This window comes from Nelusetta ayraudi, unplaced genomic scaffold (genome assembly GCF_046127955.1).
Source record: "Nelusetta ayraudi isolate G7.1 ecotype Tasmania unplaced genomic scaffold, CSIRO-AGI_Nayr_v1 ptg000006l, whole genome shotgun sequence".
Lineage (NCBI taxonomy): Eukaryota > Metazoa > Chordata > Actinopteri > Tetraodontiformes > Monacanthidae > Nelusetta > Nelusetta ayraudi.
The window spans coordinates 6,760,793-6,772,500 of record NW_027466056.1 but is presented as its reverse complement, the minus strand read 5'-3'; the positions used below and the strand labels follow the sequence as shown (position 1 = coordinate 6,772,500).

Below are 11,708 nucleotides of genomic sequence, written 5' to 3'. Positions count from 1 at the left end.
GCTGGAATCCTCCCTCATGAACAGATGTGCGGCTAATGAAGCGTCCGCTCCCCGTTTGCGCTGACTGTTTGGTTTTAGAGGCATTAGATGCATTGCAGGCCTTTCTATTTTTTTCACCCTCCCCAACCCCCATCCACCCACCGCCAACGGGGTCCCGCTGTCAAACCACGGCAAGCGAAGAAGCCGCATTTTAGATGAGCTTCTGAAGCTTCAGTGTGGAATTATGGGAGTTTTGTTTTGTTTTTTCCCCTTCTCCCAGTCAAACAGCTGTCAATCACTTGGGAGCCATCAGGATAATGTGGTAAAACCATGAAATTCGACCTAAAATTGGGTCTTCAAACCTCCCAATCAGACTCAGTAGGACAATTTCATCTCGCTGAGTCGGTTGACATAAAATATTTGACAGGCGAAATCATTTTTATGTCTTTAAAAAAAAAAAAAATCCCTAAGTACCTCCACCAAGATCCGTTTACAGTCAAATAAATTGCAAATCATTTCTAGATCATATTCAGGCGATTGGTGAACTAGCCAGCCAAGAAACACCAACTGAGGGATGTAAAAGCATTTGCCTTTTAAACTTAAAATTCAAGCTGGGAACAGAATCCTCCTGTCGAAACAGGCACTCGGACATTGCGCTAAATATTAGTGTATAGTTATCATTATAATAATAAGCTTTTGTCTAGTGTTCTTCTTTCTTATTTCTCTTAGTCCCCGTGGGAACACAGGGCAGCGACCATGGATCTCCACCTCACTCTCTTCTGGGCGGTGTTCTTCACCTCCTCCAGTTGGTCTTTGTTCTTCCTTGTTTCCTTCTGCCGTGCGGATTGTAGTCCAGGGCAGTCCTTGCTATGTCACCTGGATCTTTCCGAAGTGTATGGCCAAGCCATCCCCACTTTCTGGCTTTGGTTTTGTTGTGGACTTGATCCTGTTTCATCAGTATCCACAGGTGTACATTGCTTATCTTGTTGGGCCACCAGACTCTCAGTATGTATCTGAAGCAGTCATTAACAAACACATGCAATTTACTGATAATTGCTTTGGTGGTTTTCCAGGTCTCACAGCCATAGAGAGGAACAGATTTTACGTTTGTATTGAAGATTCTGATTTTGGTGTTTCTGGAGATCTGGGTAGAGAGCCATGTCAGGCAGAGTGTTCTAAAAGCCTGTCTTGCCTTGCTGATGAGCAGCGCCACATCCTTGTCAGATCCTCCCTCTGTGCTGATGTTGCTTCCCAGGTACACAAACTTCTTCCAGGGTTTGCTCCTCAATTGTGATAGGTTGGAGGGATTTGGGGTTGAGCCTCATGACCTTGGTTTTCCCAATGTTTATCCTGAGGCCTAATTGCATGCTATATTCACGCAATCTGGTTGTCTTTTGGGTTTTTTTATCCACTGTTTTTTAAGCCAAATGAAACTGCAGCTGTTTGTTTTGTTGATAAAATTAACACTTACACTAATTACCACAGTGGATCTTCTGTCCAGACCGCCGCTAAATGCACAAAAAAAGGTTTGCAGTGCCTGGATTTATCTTTCAGAGTGTGTCGTCTCTTTTGCACTCAGACAATTAACTTGTTTACACGCGGGGAAAAGAATCCGTTAAATCACTTTCAAGTTATTTTGGCAGCCAAAAACAAAACTCCCTTAAAGGAAAAAAAACAGACAGAAAGAAAGGCTCAATTTCAGAATTGGAAGGCGACTCATGGAGGGGGAAGACGCTACAGAAGCGTTTTGGTCTCCCTACAGCCACTCGGGCCTGTTTTTGTGAGGAGGAGATAGCGGAATTCAAGGCTATTCCGCCTGGAGAGGAGTTGGGCTTCCTTTGGGCGGCGCCCAGTGGCTGCTGTGTGGCTGCCTCCAGGCCCGGTTCAAAGGTGTACAGGGAGTGTGGAGGAGACAGAGGAGAAGAGAGCGAGGTGTTGTTTGTCATTGGTAGTTATAAAAAAAAAAAAAAAAAAAAGATGAGTGGGCGCGCTTGTTCAAGACTCGAAGCTTCCCCATCCCTCAGGGCGAGCCCTGGGAGAAGCAGGACCGGCGCACACTCATAATCAAAAGGAGCCACCCCACACCCTCTGTCCTGCAGTCCATTCAGCGACGTAGCCTCGGGGCGCTACGCCATCATGCTCGGGTCAACAACAAAAAAAAAACACAACACAAGGTGAAACAATACTGTCATAAATTTTTCCAGGGGAACCGTTGCCAAACCATGGCCGCTCGCAAATGGTTTACCATCTATCTAGTAGGTGCATCGTTGCCCCTCGGAGGATTCCAGAGGGAGTGGCCACTTCCTGAATGAGGAGGACAAGCGGAAGGGTGGGGGAGGTACAATGATAACATACAGGGAGGAGGAGGAGGAGGCTTCAGGTGACCGAGATTCTGGGAGCAGACGTGAGGCAGCGCCCCCTCCAGTAGCATTGGAATACAAGACTTTGAGTGTATCATTAGCTTGAGTTCACAAATCACCAATTAACAGAATCTATATATATATATATAAATAAAACCATCTAATTTTGTCTTTTGTTCTTTGCATCATTGTGTTCAGACTTGTTTCTTTTTCTGGTTTGCAGCTGAATCGGATCCACATTTCCGTTGGTCGTTTTACGCCCATTGTGTCAATTTGTAAAAGCAGACCTCAACAGGATGTCCTATGTGGACAGAAAATCAGAAGTTTAGGGGCCTAAAAGACCTGTGTAGTGAATCCAGCCAATGGGAAATCAGCAAGCACTTCCTGCGACTACTTCTGTTAGTCCTTAATGAAGTAGATCAAACTCGGCCGGTACATATCAAGCACTAAATGCAACGACTAAGCTGGTGGTGGTGGTGGAAAATTCGGTACAATCCTCCACATTATTGCTTGTAATTAGGGCCTTGTACCACTGTTGGACTAGGAAGTAAGCCCTGAGAAGACCTAAGAACAAGGGACTAATCCCCTAAAAGACCAAATAACCAGGAACTAACCCCTGATAAGACCTAAGAGCTAGGAACTAATGACTGAGACAAGCCAAGAATGAAGGACTAAACCCCGAGACAATCTCAAAAGTAGGAACTAACGTAGCAAGCACCAGATCTATTGGCTAAGCCAGCAGCGGAGGAGGAGGAAATTGGAGACAATCCTCCACATTAATTGCTTGTAATTAATTATTTCAATCAGCTGAGGACCTCGTCTCTGCACTTCATTCATCCCCCCCGCATCTGCCGCGGCGTATCTGGAGCGTTTGCGTGAATTAGCGCAATTAGCCGCCGATGAGTAACGACGGCGTAGCCCTTTTTGAAAGTGCCTGTGGCCCCTTCTACGTCTTCTTCATCGTCTTCTTCTTCCTCCTCCTCCGCAGCTCCTCTCCATCCAACTCGTGTTTGTCCAATATATGGTGGCATGAATTATTGATATTTGCCGCTCTGCCTGCCTGTCTGTCGCCACTACTTCCCACGGGAGCGCTCCCCCGCCGTCATTACGTTAGATAATGAAAAGACTGCAAGGCGCAGAGACCAATATGAATTCCGTCTCAACTGTCCTAAGTCTTTTCTCCGAGAGTTCCTTCTATCCGTCTCCTTGTACTAACAAAGCTGCGAGGAGCTGCACTCACGGCAAGCAAAAAATACAAAAAAAAAAAAAAAAAATGAATCTGTTGTGATGGAAAGCAGGATTTTTTTTTTCCCCTTTCTTATTTTTACTGTCAGATTCCGCCAATAAATAAATAAATAAAAGAGCTCTGACAGGGTAGGTGAGAATCTATTTTACAGCACTGCATTGCCGGAGCACTGATGTACGTTGTTATTGCTACTGTCACATGTCAAGGAGGCGCCGATTTCAGCGGGATATTGACGCTGAAGAGGCTCTTTCATGCGCTCGCTGCAGCGCCAGGGAAAAGAGAGGCTCTTTTTCAAGGTTCCACCACGGCGATGGAATCCAGAAGGATGTCGCATTTTCAGCGCAAGAAAAACTTTCCCAATAGCCCCGCAAAACAAAAACGCACGGTTGGAAAAAAAAAAAATGCTCTCCATTTTCCTGGTCCTTCTGACCCTGTGAACACGGCCTCGGTGTAAACCCGGTGACCCTGCACAGCGCGACTTCAAAATAAAACGGAGCCCTTGAAGGTGCCTGGCTGAAAGGCCATCGAGAAAAAACACACTATGACCACTTTGAGGTGGCGCCCCACTTCTCAGCTGAGCCGTTGGAGAGAGAAATGAAGCCATCCGAGCCAAAATGCTCCTCCAACATATAGAGTCAATTCGGGTTTTTTTTGTTTTCTTTCCTTTTTTCTGGTTGCACGGTGAGAAAAATACTATTATTGAAACGGGGCGTGGTGTGAACCCAAATGCAGCACAAACAGCGTAGTAGAAATTGCAATGAGGGGGTAGGTGTTGGATTAGTAGCAGGCCCGAACCAACAAGGGCCAGGGAACAGGCAGACAGACACCAGAGACGCAGAGGCTGTAGACGTGGTCGGGGGCAGAAGGCTGGTCGGGTTGCCGGGGAGCTGGCGGTCGAGGCAGGTCGGGGACTGAAGGCTGGTCTGGTTGCTGGGAGGCAGGACGTCAGGGAAAAACGGGGTCGGAACCGAGGAGGCAGGAGGCGGATTACCAAGAGCGGAAGCGGGCAGGTCAGAACACCAGGGAAATCCAAGCTGGATCGGGTCAGGGACAGGCTCGGTCGACAACGGGTGATCAGGCAGAGACCCGCTGGAAGGTCTTGCATGGGGACAAAGAACAATCTGGCAAAGAATGGGTGTGGAGCAGGAGCATATATACTGAGCTGATTGCAGATGAAGAGCAGCTGTGAGCACAGGTGAGTGGAGTGGCTGATGAGGTGGGAGTGGCTGACATGCTGAATGGAAAAGTACTGTGACAATTATTGTAAAAAAAAAAAAAAAAAAAAAAATCTATTTGTATCAGTACGGCTGAGATCAGCATTGTTCATTTTGTTTGTTTGTTTCTGTAGTTGTTCTGGCTCAGTTGTAAATTACTCTTGTTGATTGTATTTTTGCCACTTTGTTAGTTTTGTTTCATTTGTTACTTTTTTTTGTTAGTTCTGTTTCGCTGTATTCTATTTTATTTTGTTACCCTTTTCTTTTGTTGTTGTTGTTGTTCTCCTTGAGTCTACTTTGTGGCATGTTGCAACCACCCGTTGCTATCTTCTTTAATCTTCTTGAGAATGTGGGAAAATAAGATGAGATGAAAAAAAAGATCCTCCACTAGGGGGTGTGGTGGCTGGGTCAAGAGAACGAAAATGAAGGTTGGCGGTGAAAGGAAAAGGCGGACAGAGTTCCAGTCAGAGTTCCAGCTCCTTCCTGTCACCACCTTCAGATGAGGTCGTCAAATTTGCCGCCGCCCCCGCCGCCTCCAAAAGCCGTTTTGACAAACACCTCTTCTCTGGTCCAATCATTTTTTTCCCCTTCCTCTTTTTGGCCTGAGTCGCGTCCCTCTATTTCTGTGTTGTGCCATCAAATCGGGACGTGTCAAGCGAGAGGAAAGGGAGGAAGAATGAAAAATGTAAGAAGAAAAATCCCCCAAGTTCAAAGCGGACAAAGAGGAACCTGCAGCTATCTGCGGCTATCTGACTACCTGAGGAGTCGGTGGGTGGAAGAAGAGAGAAAAACGTTCGTCTTGCGCAAGTGGCTATTTTCCATGTCTTGACACGTCGTCGTCGCGCATGAGAAGCGTCGGCCTCCTCCATGGGAAGCGGTGCCGTCCTCCCCTGACACTTTTTAAAGGCCTCCTCTCAACGTTCGTGTGCAACGTCCAACCAAGTCGCATTCTGAGATTACAAAGCGCAGGGCAACTTTGCTGTCACAGGCTATTAGTCCGCCGCCGGTGTTGGGATTTCTTCCTTTCTTCTACTTCTTCACTTCCTGGAGTTCAACAGCCCCTTTTTTTTCTCGCTCCTCTCCTATTTGGAACTGGAATGCAACACTGAGCCAGCTGATAAAAGTGCACAGCAGTGGGATTTGTAGCAAGCGAATGCTATTGCTACATTGCGTTCGATCAGATTGCTTTTTAAACGTAGTTTATGGGAAAGTATCAGACTCTGAGAGTCTATCTCAGGGGTGGGCAAACTATTTGACTGGCGGGGCCACAGTGGGTTCTAAAATTCGACAAAGGGGGCCAAAGCAGAAGCAGATGGATGGAGTGTTTTGGTGAGCCGCCTCACTGGAGGAATAACTATATCATGGATGTGTAGTAAACGTGTGCTTTATTGTCAATTGAAAATGAACAAAAGCATTACATTAAAATGTGTCTTCAAAGCCCCATGGTGTTTAGTTCTTCATTGAAATGACTCCTAAAACACTTAAAAAATGGATGAACTACAGCTATTTGATTAGTGACTTACTATTAACATAATTTCTTCTAGTTCGGCGAGTTAGATTAAAAAGCTTAACGGCCACATATGGTCCCCGAGCCGTAGTTTGCAACCCCTGTTGGGCAAATAGGGGACCCTGCTGGGCGAGACCCCTCCCGCCCCACCTCGTTCTGCTATGAACCCGGCTCGCAGGTCAAAGTGGCCGAGAAGAACACACCATGAATTGAGTTTGATACAAAAATACTTTTGTTTAACTGAAATTTGATCAAATCAAACCAAATTGGATCAAATTAGGAAATTGAAAATTAAAGCATCTCCAAAGAAACGTTAAATGTAACACAAATGTAACATAAGCACCTACAGCTAAAGCAACATGGATGCACCCACGACCAAAAAAAAAAGCAACACAAAAACAAAACATTACATTTGTGTGTCGTGATTTCAAACTAATTTGAGGAAAAGGCAGTGTATAAAGGGCGGGGGAATTTTTTTTTAAATTATTATTATTATTATTATTTTAATCTTTGAATTTTTCAAGGCTCAAATCAGCCTGAAATACAAAACCAAAATCATGGTGATTGTTTAGCTGGACACAACTACAGTTCCCTCTAAAGTCAGAAAGATACTTTCCAGACAAAATCTTGGCACAGCCAACACAGTGGAAAAAATAAACAGATAAAAAAATAAAACAGGAATGTACAACTTCCTCTGTGCCGCTTTAGCAAGGTACCAAGTTAGCAACTTTGTTGGTCTCAACTCAAGAAGAAATCGGACGGCTGTTCATTCAAGGCAGGACTTTAACATTCCTCATCCACAGGTGTATTTGCTTCCCACTATTCTGACTATTTAGTGCATTTTAAAAGCATTTTCGAGGCGTTTCTGCATGAATTCACAAGTCTAATTTCTATTTATCCCCCCCGGCCCACCATCACCCACTTCCTATTTGCATTACATTAAAGAAAACAGCTCCGGGTTGGGTCACGTCGTTAAGTAGCGCCCATGTGACAACAAGGCCCGGCGAGAATCTTAATCATCTTTGTGGTTTTGTGGGAGCTGAGAAATAAGCCAAACCTTGGAGGCCATGTGAGTGTGCGCCCTGGAGGCTGAGTACGGGAGAATCCCGCAAGTGGACGCTAGCGTGAGTCCGGCTCTATGTATTTACGGTGTATTAAACGCTCTTTACTTTGGCTCCTACTGGACAGTTAATTGAGAAGAGAGCAAAACAAAACAGCAGCAGCAGCTTCTTTCGAGGCCTTAACCTTTCAACCCACCAGCTCCCAAGTGATTCTGTTTTTTTTGCACTCGAGATGCGGCTCCAGCATCGTGGAAGAGAGCAGCACAGATTTGCTAAAATTAGCACAGGAGCAACATTGATTTTTAAATGACATTTTGAGTACAACAAGACATTTGAGTGCTTTACGAATGGCAAGAGGAAAAGCTCAGATCTCGCTTTGAACGCACACTAGGTTAGCCTGGTCTTTCACCGATGTTTTGCGGCTAAGTGGCTAGCTGCTTTCGGGTCTGTACGTTACGCTGCTATTTGGTTGCCCCTTGGAAAATACTACTATTATTGTTAAAAGTTTAGAGTGATTTCCGACAAACGCTTAAAAGTGTAGACAGCCTGTTTTTGTAGCATTTGGTGTTTGATTTTTTTTTTGCAAGCGCCCAATCAAACATCCTGCGGTCATTTCTTTTGCATGTTTGCTGTTCATTAGCCTGTCTTGATTTAGCAGCCTCTGACTGTCGTGTTTACAAGGGTTCCCCTATGGCGAATGGCACAAACTACGGGGTCAAAGGCCAACATCTTGTATTAATTTTTTTTTGGGGGCAGGGATTCACTCAGTTAGCTCCTTCAACTCCCAGGACAAATGTTTTTTCCCATCGCTGACCCCTTTCCACTACTGACCTTCCTGCCGAGAGGGGCACCTAGTGAGGCCGCCGCTACCCAGCGGGCATCATTACAGCGTGTAATTCATTCATTAATCCTCCCTGTATCCAATTAAAAGGATCTGTTGTACGGCCGATACGTGGGTTGGAAATGCGAGGATCGGTTTGAGCGGCGGCAGGGGTCTGGGGGTCAGGTTTTAATGCACGTGGCACAGTTGAAGGATGAGCGGTGCCACATCGGGGCCGCCTGCGTTCGACAGATACGAGCGTCTTAATACCTTTTTTGCCGTTCGTTCCCGCTAGCCCACGGGTGGGCAAACGTTTTGACTGGTGGGACACAATAAGTTCAAAATTAGACATAGGGGCCTTTAAATATGTATGAGGGATATGTAGAAAACATATCATGTACCTTTAATGTCAACTGAAAATGAACCAAAGCAAAGTTACAACAAAGTATGTGTCTTTGAAGTCCCACGGTATTTAGCTCTTTATTGAAATGACTCTTAAAACACCGAAAAAATGATACAGTTATTTTGTGACTTAAAGCAGCAGCAGCAGATGGATGGAGTGTTTTGGTGACCCACCTCCTTAGAGAAAAAATATATCATGCGATGTGGAAAACCTGCTTTAATGTCAATTGAAAATGAACCAAAACATTACAACAAAATTAACTTAACTTAAAAAAGTTCTTACCACTTCTTACTATAAACTTTATATATTATAGTTTATATATTTATAAACTTACTATAACATTTCTTCGAGTTCGGTAGGCCGGATTAAAAAGATTAACAGGCCACACATGGCCCCCGGGCCATTGTTTGCCCCCCCCTTTGACTGGCAGGGGTAGAGGGTGATGTAGGAGGAGCAGAAGGGTCTGAATTGTGAGGGGGGACATTAAATAAAGGGAAAAGACAAGAGTCAATAAGTCTTGACTCCCTCGCCGTTGCGCTACAAATGCCGCGTTGTCACAGGGCCTTAATTCCATTAGCCTCTGCCTTGATTGGCTTAATTGTTTGTGACAAGGCGTTTTCTCCCAGACTGGGATTGGGGAGGGTGGGATGGTGGGTGGGGGGTGAGGGGGGGGGGGTGATAGGTGGATGGGTAATGAATGCCTTTCCTAATTGGACTGGAAGTTGCAGGGTTCTGCCTGTGGTGCCCAGCTACCACGAATAAAAAAAAAAGACAGGGTTCGTTCTCATTGCGTCGTGGCCTTACGATGCCACCCGCTTGTTTTTCCAAACTCTTCACATTCGGAAAATTTCATCCCGAGCGCAAAGACCGGTTTTGCCGAGCCGCTCCGACCGACCCGTTTGCGATAACGCTGCAGGCATTAAAGAAATCGTTGTGTTTTTTTTCTCCGTTTTTCTGCCTTTTGTTTAATTAAATCCTCTTTTCTCACCACGACGACGGCGGCGACAAGGAGGAGGCTTTAAAACCCCGATGAATGCCAAGTGGGGCATTTTCTCTCGCTGGATATGATGGTTTTCAACGAGCCAGGCTCGGCGCCCCCAGAATACCTCTCTTAATGCCTCATATACTTTATTATGAAAGCTCAGAGTAAAAAGGATTTCATCAAGCGAGGCAGCCAGTCTGAGTGCCGCTCAAATGAAGGTACGCTAATTTAAGTCATCGGTGGGCGGCTCTGAAAAGGGGGGGGGAATGGAGTAAATGTACCAGTTTCCCCGCGGGGCCGGTACGGAACCAGGGTTTAGGGGTTTTAGGCACAGGAAGTAGAGTGGGGCGTAGTCCGGATGACCCACTTTGCTGGTGCAGTTGCAAGAGATTGAACCGGTTTGGCCCAAAAGCGAAATCTGGGAACCGAGCAGGCATTCGATACAAACATCAGGGGAAAACTTTTTTGAACTGAGGAGAAGGAAGAGGAGGTGTGATTGTTTGGGCTCAAAAGAGGGCGGAGCATTGAAATAAATCACCGGCCGGAAAAACAAATGTGACGTTTCGGACAGTGATATTATTTGACGGCAAATATGTCAAATGAAGCCATCAAGAAAAGCCATCGAGTAAAGAATCTCCTCCCCTCCAGCCCAGCAGCGGAGGGACTGAGAAGGTTGTTGCTCACAAAATCCATCAAAGTACACAAATTATCACAAGGGAACGCCGACGTCGGGGGGGTCCCCGGTCCATCCATCAAATATCGAATTTTTTCCGTTGCTGGGGGGTGCAAAAGGTAGCGGGGCGGGGTTTAGGTGGGCTCTGCAGTCAGGTTGCTGTTGGAAGGCTTTCATCTGGCCTCTGTTATTTCTGCCAAATCGATAGCGTAAGAGAAGGGTTTAGTCGCAAGATACATAGAGTGTTGCGAGGGCGAGACAGAGCTTTTACTTTTCATTTGGGAGGCGGGAAATAAAAAGTCAGCCCATTAGTCTTAATTTGCTACAGCTGCTGTTGAATATTCTTCGAGTTTTGCTCCGTCAATGGCCCAGCGTGGAAAACACAGTGACATCTAGAGGCGGAGCCATTTTTCAAAGCTTCTTTTGCGCAACAATGACGGCAGGACTGGCGCAACAAGACTCCTGTCGGCACTGTGGGCTAATTGTGAGGATATTCCAAAATAAAAATCCTTCATTTCTTTGAATCGCTCCATCAAAAGTTCGGAGTAAACTTTTCCCTTTGAGAGCTAAAAATGAAAGAAACCCGCGGCGGCTAATTACACGCCAGTTTAGGGATTAATTTGATTCAAAATGGCCTTAATGAAGTCGGCATCTTATTTTAAGCCGTTCATTTGAAGATCTGCTCAATTGTCAACACTCCCCTTTGAACATCTACTGTGTCCGGCCTTTTCCGTCATCCAAAAGACATTCCGAAAGGATTCAGACAAACCTTGGCGCTCCATTTACGAAATCTTTGTGTTTCGCACAAATGCAAACCTGAGCGGTTGCTAACTTTGACTTTTTCACCCTGCGCTTTGTTGGGTGCTTTAAATGTTAGTTAATATCTTGATGGATACAAGTAAAAAACTAGGACGATGCAGAGTCGGAATATAACACAGTGACTTGCTGTGCGATGTTGCACTATTTGGTGACCACTTGGTCTGTTTATGGCGTCATCAAAAAAGCTTTGTAGTGCGTCAATCGTAGTGTCAATGATCATCTCATTTTAGTGCTTCAAAATTAGCACAGAGCTAGCGAACAAGAGCAACAGTCTGCCACTGACGCTACCTGTCAAAGTTTGGTTTCTTTTTCATTTTCATGGCTATTTACAGTGTAGATTCTCAATGAAGGCATTAAATCTATGAATGATCACATATGGAATTATGTAGTGAACAAAAAGTGTGAAATTTTAACTTTTTGATTGTTAAAAATAGCAGTGCCTTTATGTCAAACATATTTAGAGTTATTTACCAGGTTGTTTTTGTTAAATAATGCAATATATCTTGCTCAGATATTTGATTCTTTAGCATGTATCTACACTGAAGACTGTAACAGAGACAGAAAACATTGCATTAGAAGGCGTGTCAAAACTTTTGACTGGTAGCGTAGTTAGCACCATTAGCCATCAGACACAGGAACAAAGG

General features: G+C 45.1%; 1 protein-coding gene and 1 long non-coding RNA gene across 2 annotated transcripts in view; one reads left to right on the top strand and one right to left on the bottom strand.

Moving 5' to 3' along the window:
* Positions 1 to 11,708, top strand: part of LOC142882825 (gamma-glutamylaminecyclotransferase-like) — a 301,358-nt gene that overhangs the window by 220,001 nt on the left and 69,649 nt on the right. The gene's annotated exons all lie outside the window — the stretch shown is intronic.
* LOC142879155 (uncharacterized) overlaps positions 1 to 11,708 on the bottom strand; it is a 46,544-nt gene that overhangs the window by 26,025 nt on the left and 8,811 nt on the right. The gene's annotated exons all lie outside the window — the stretch shown is intronic.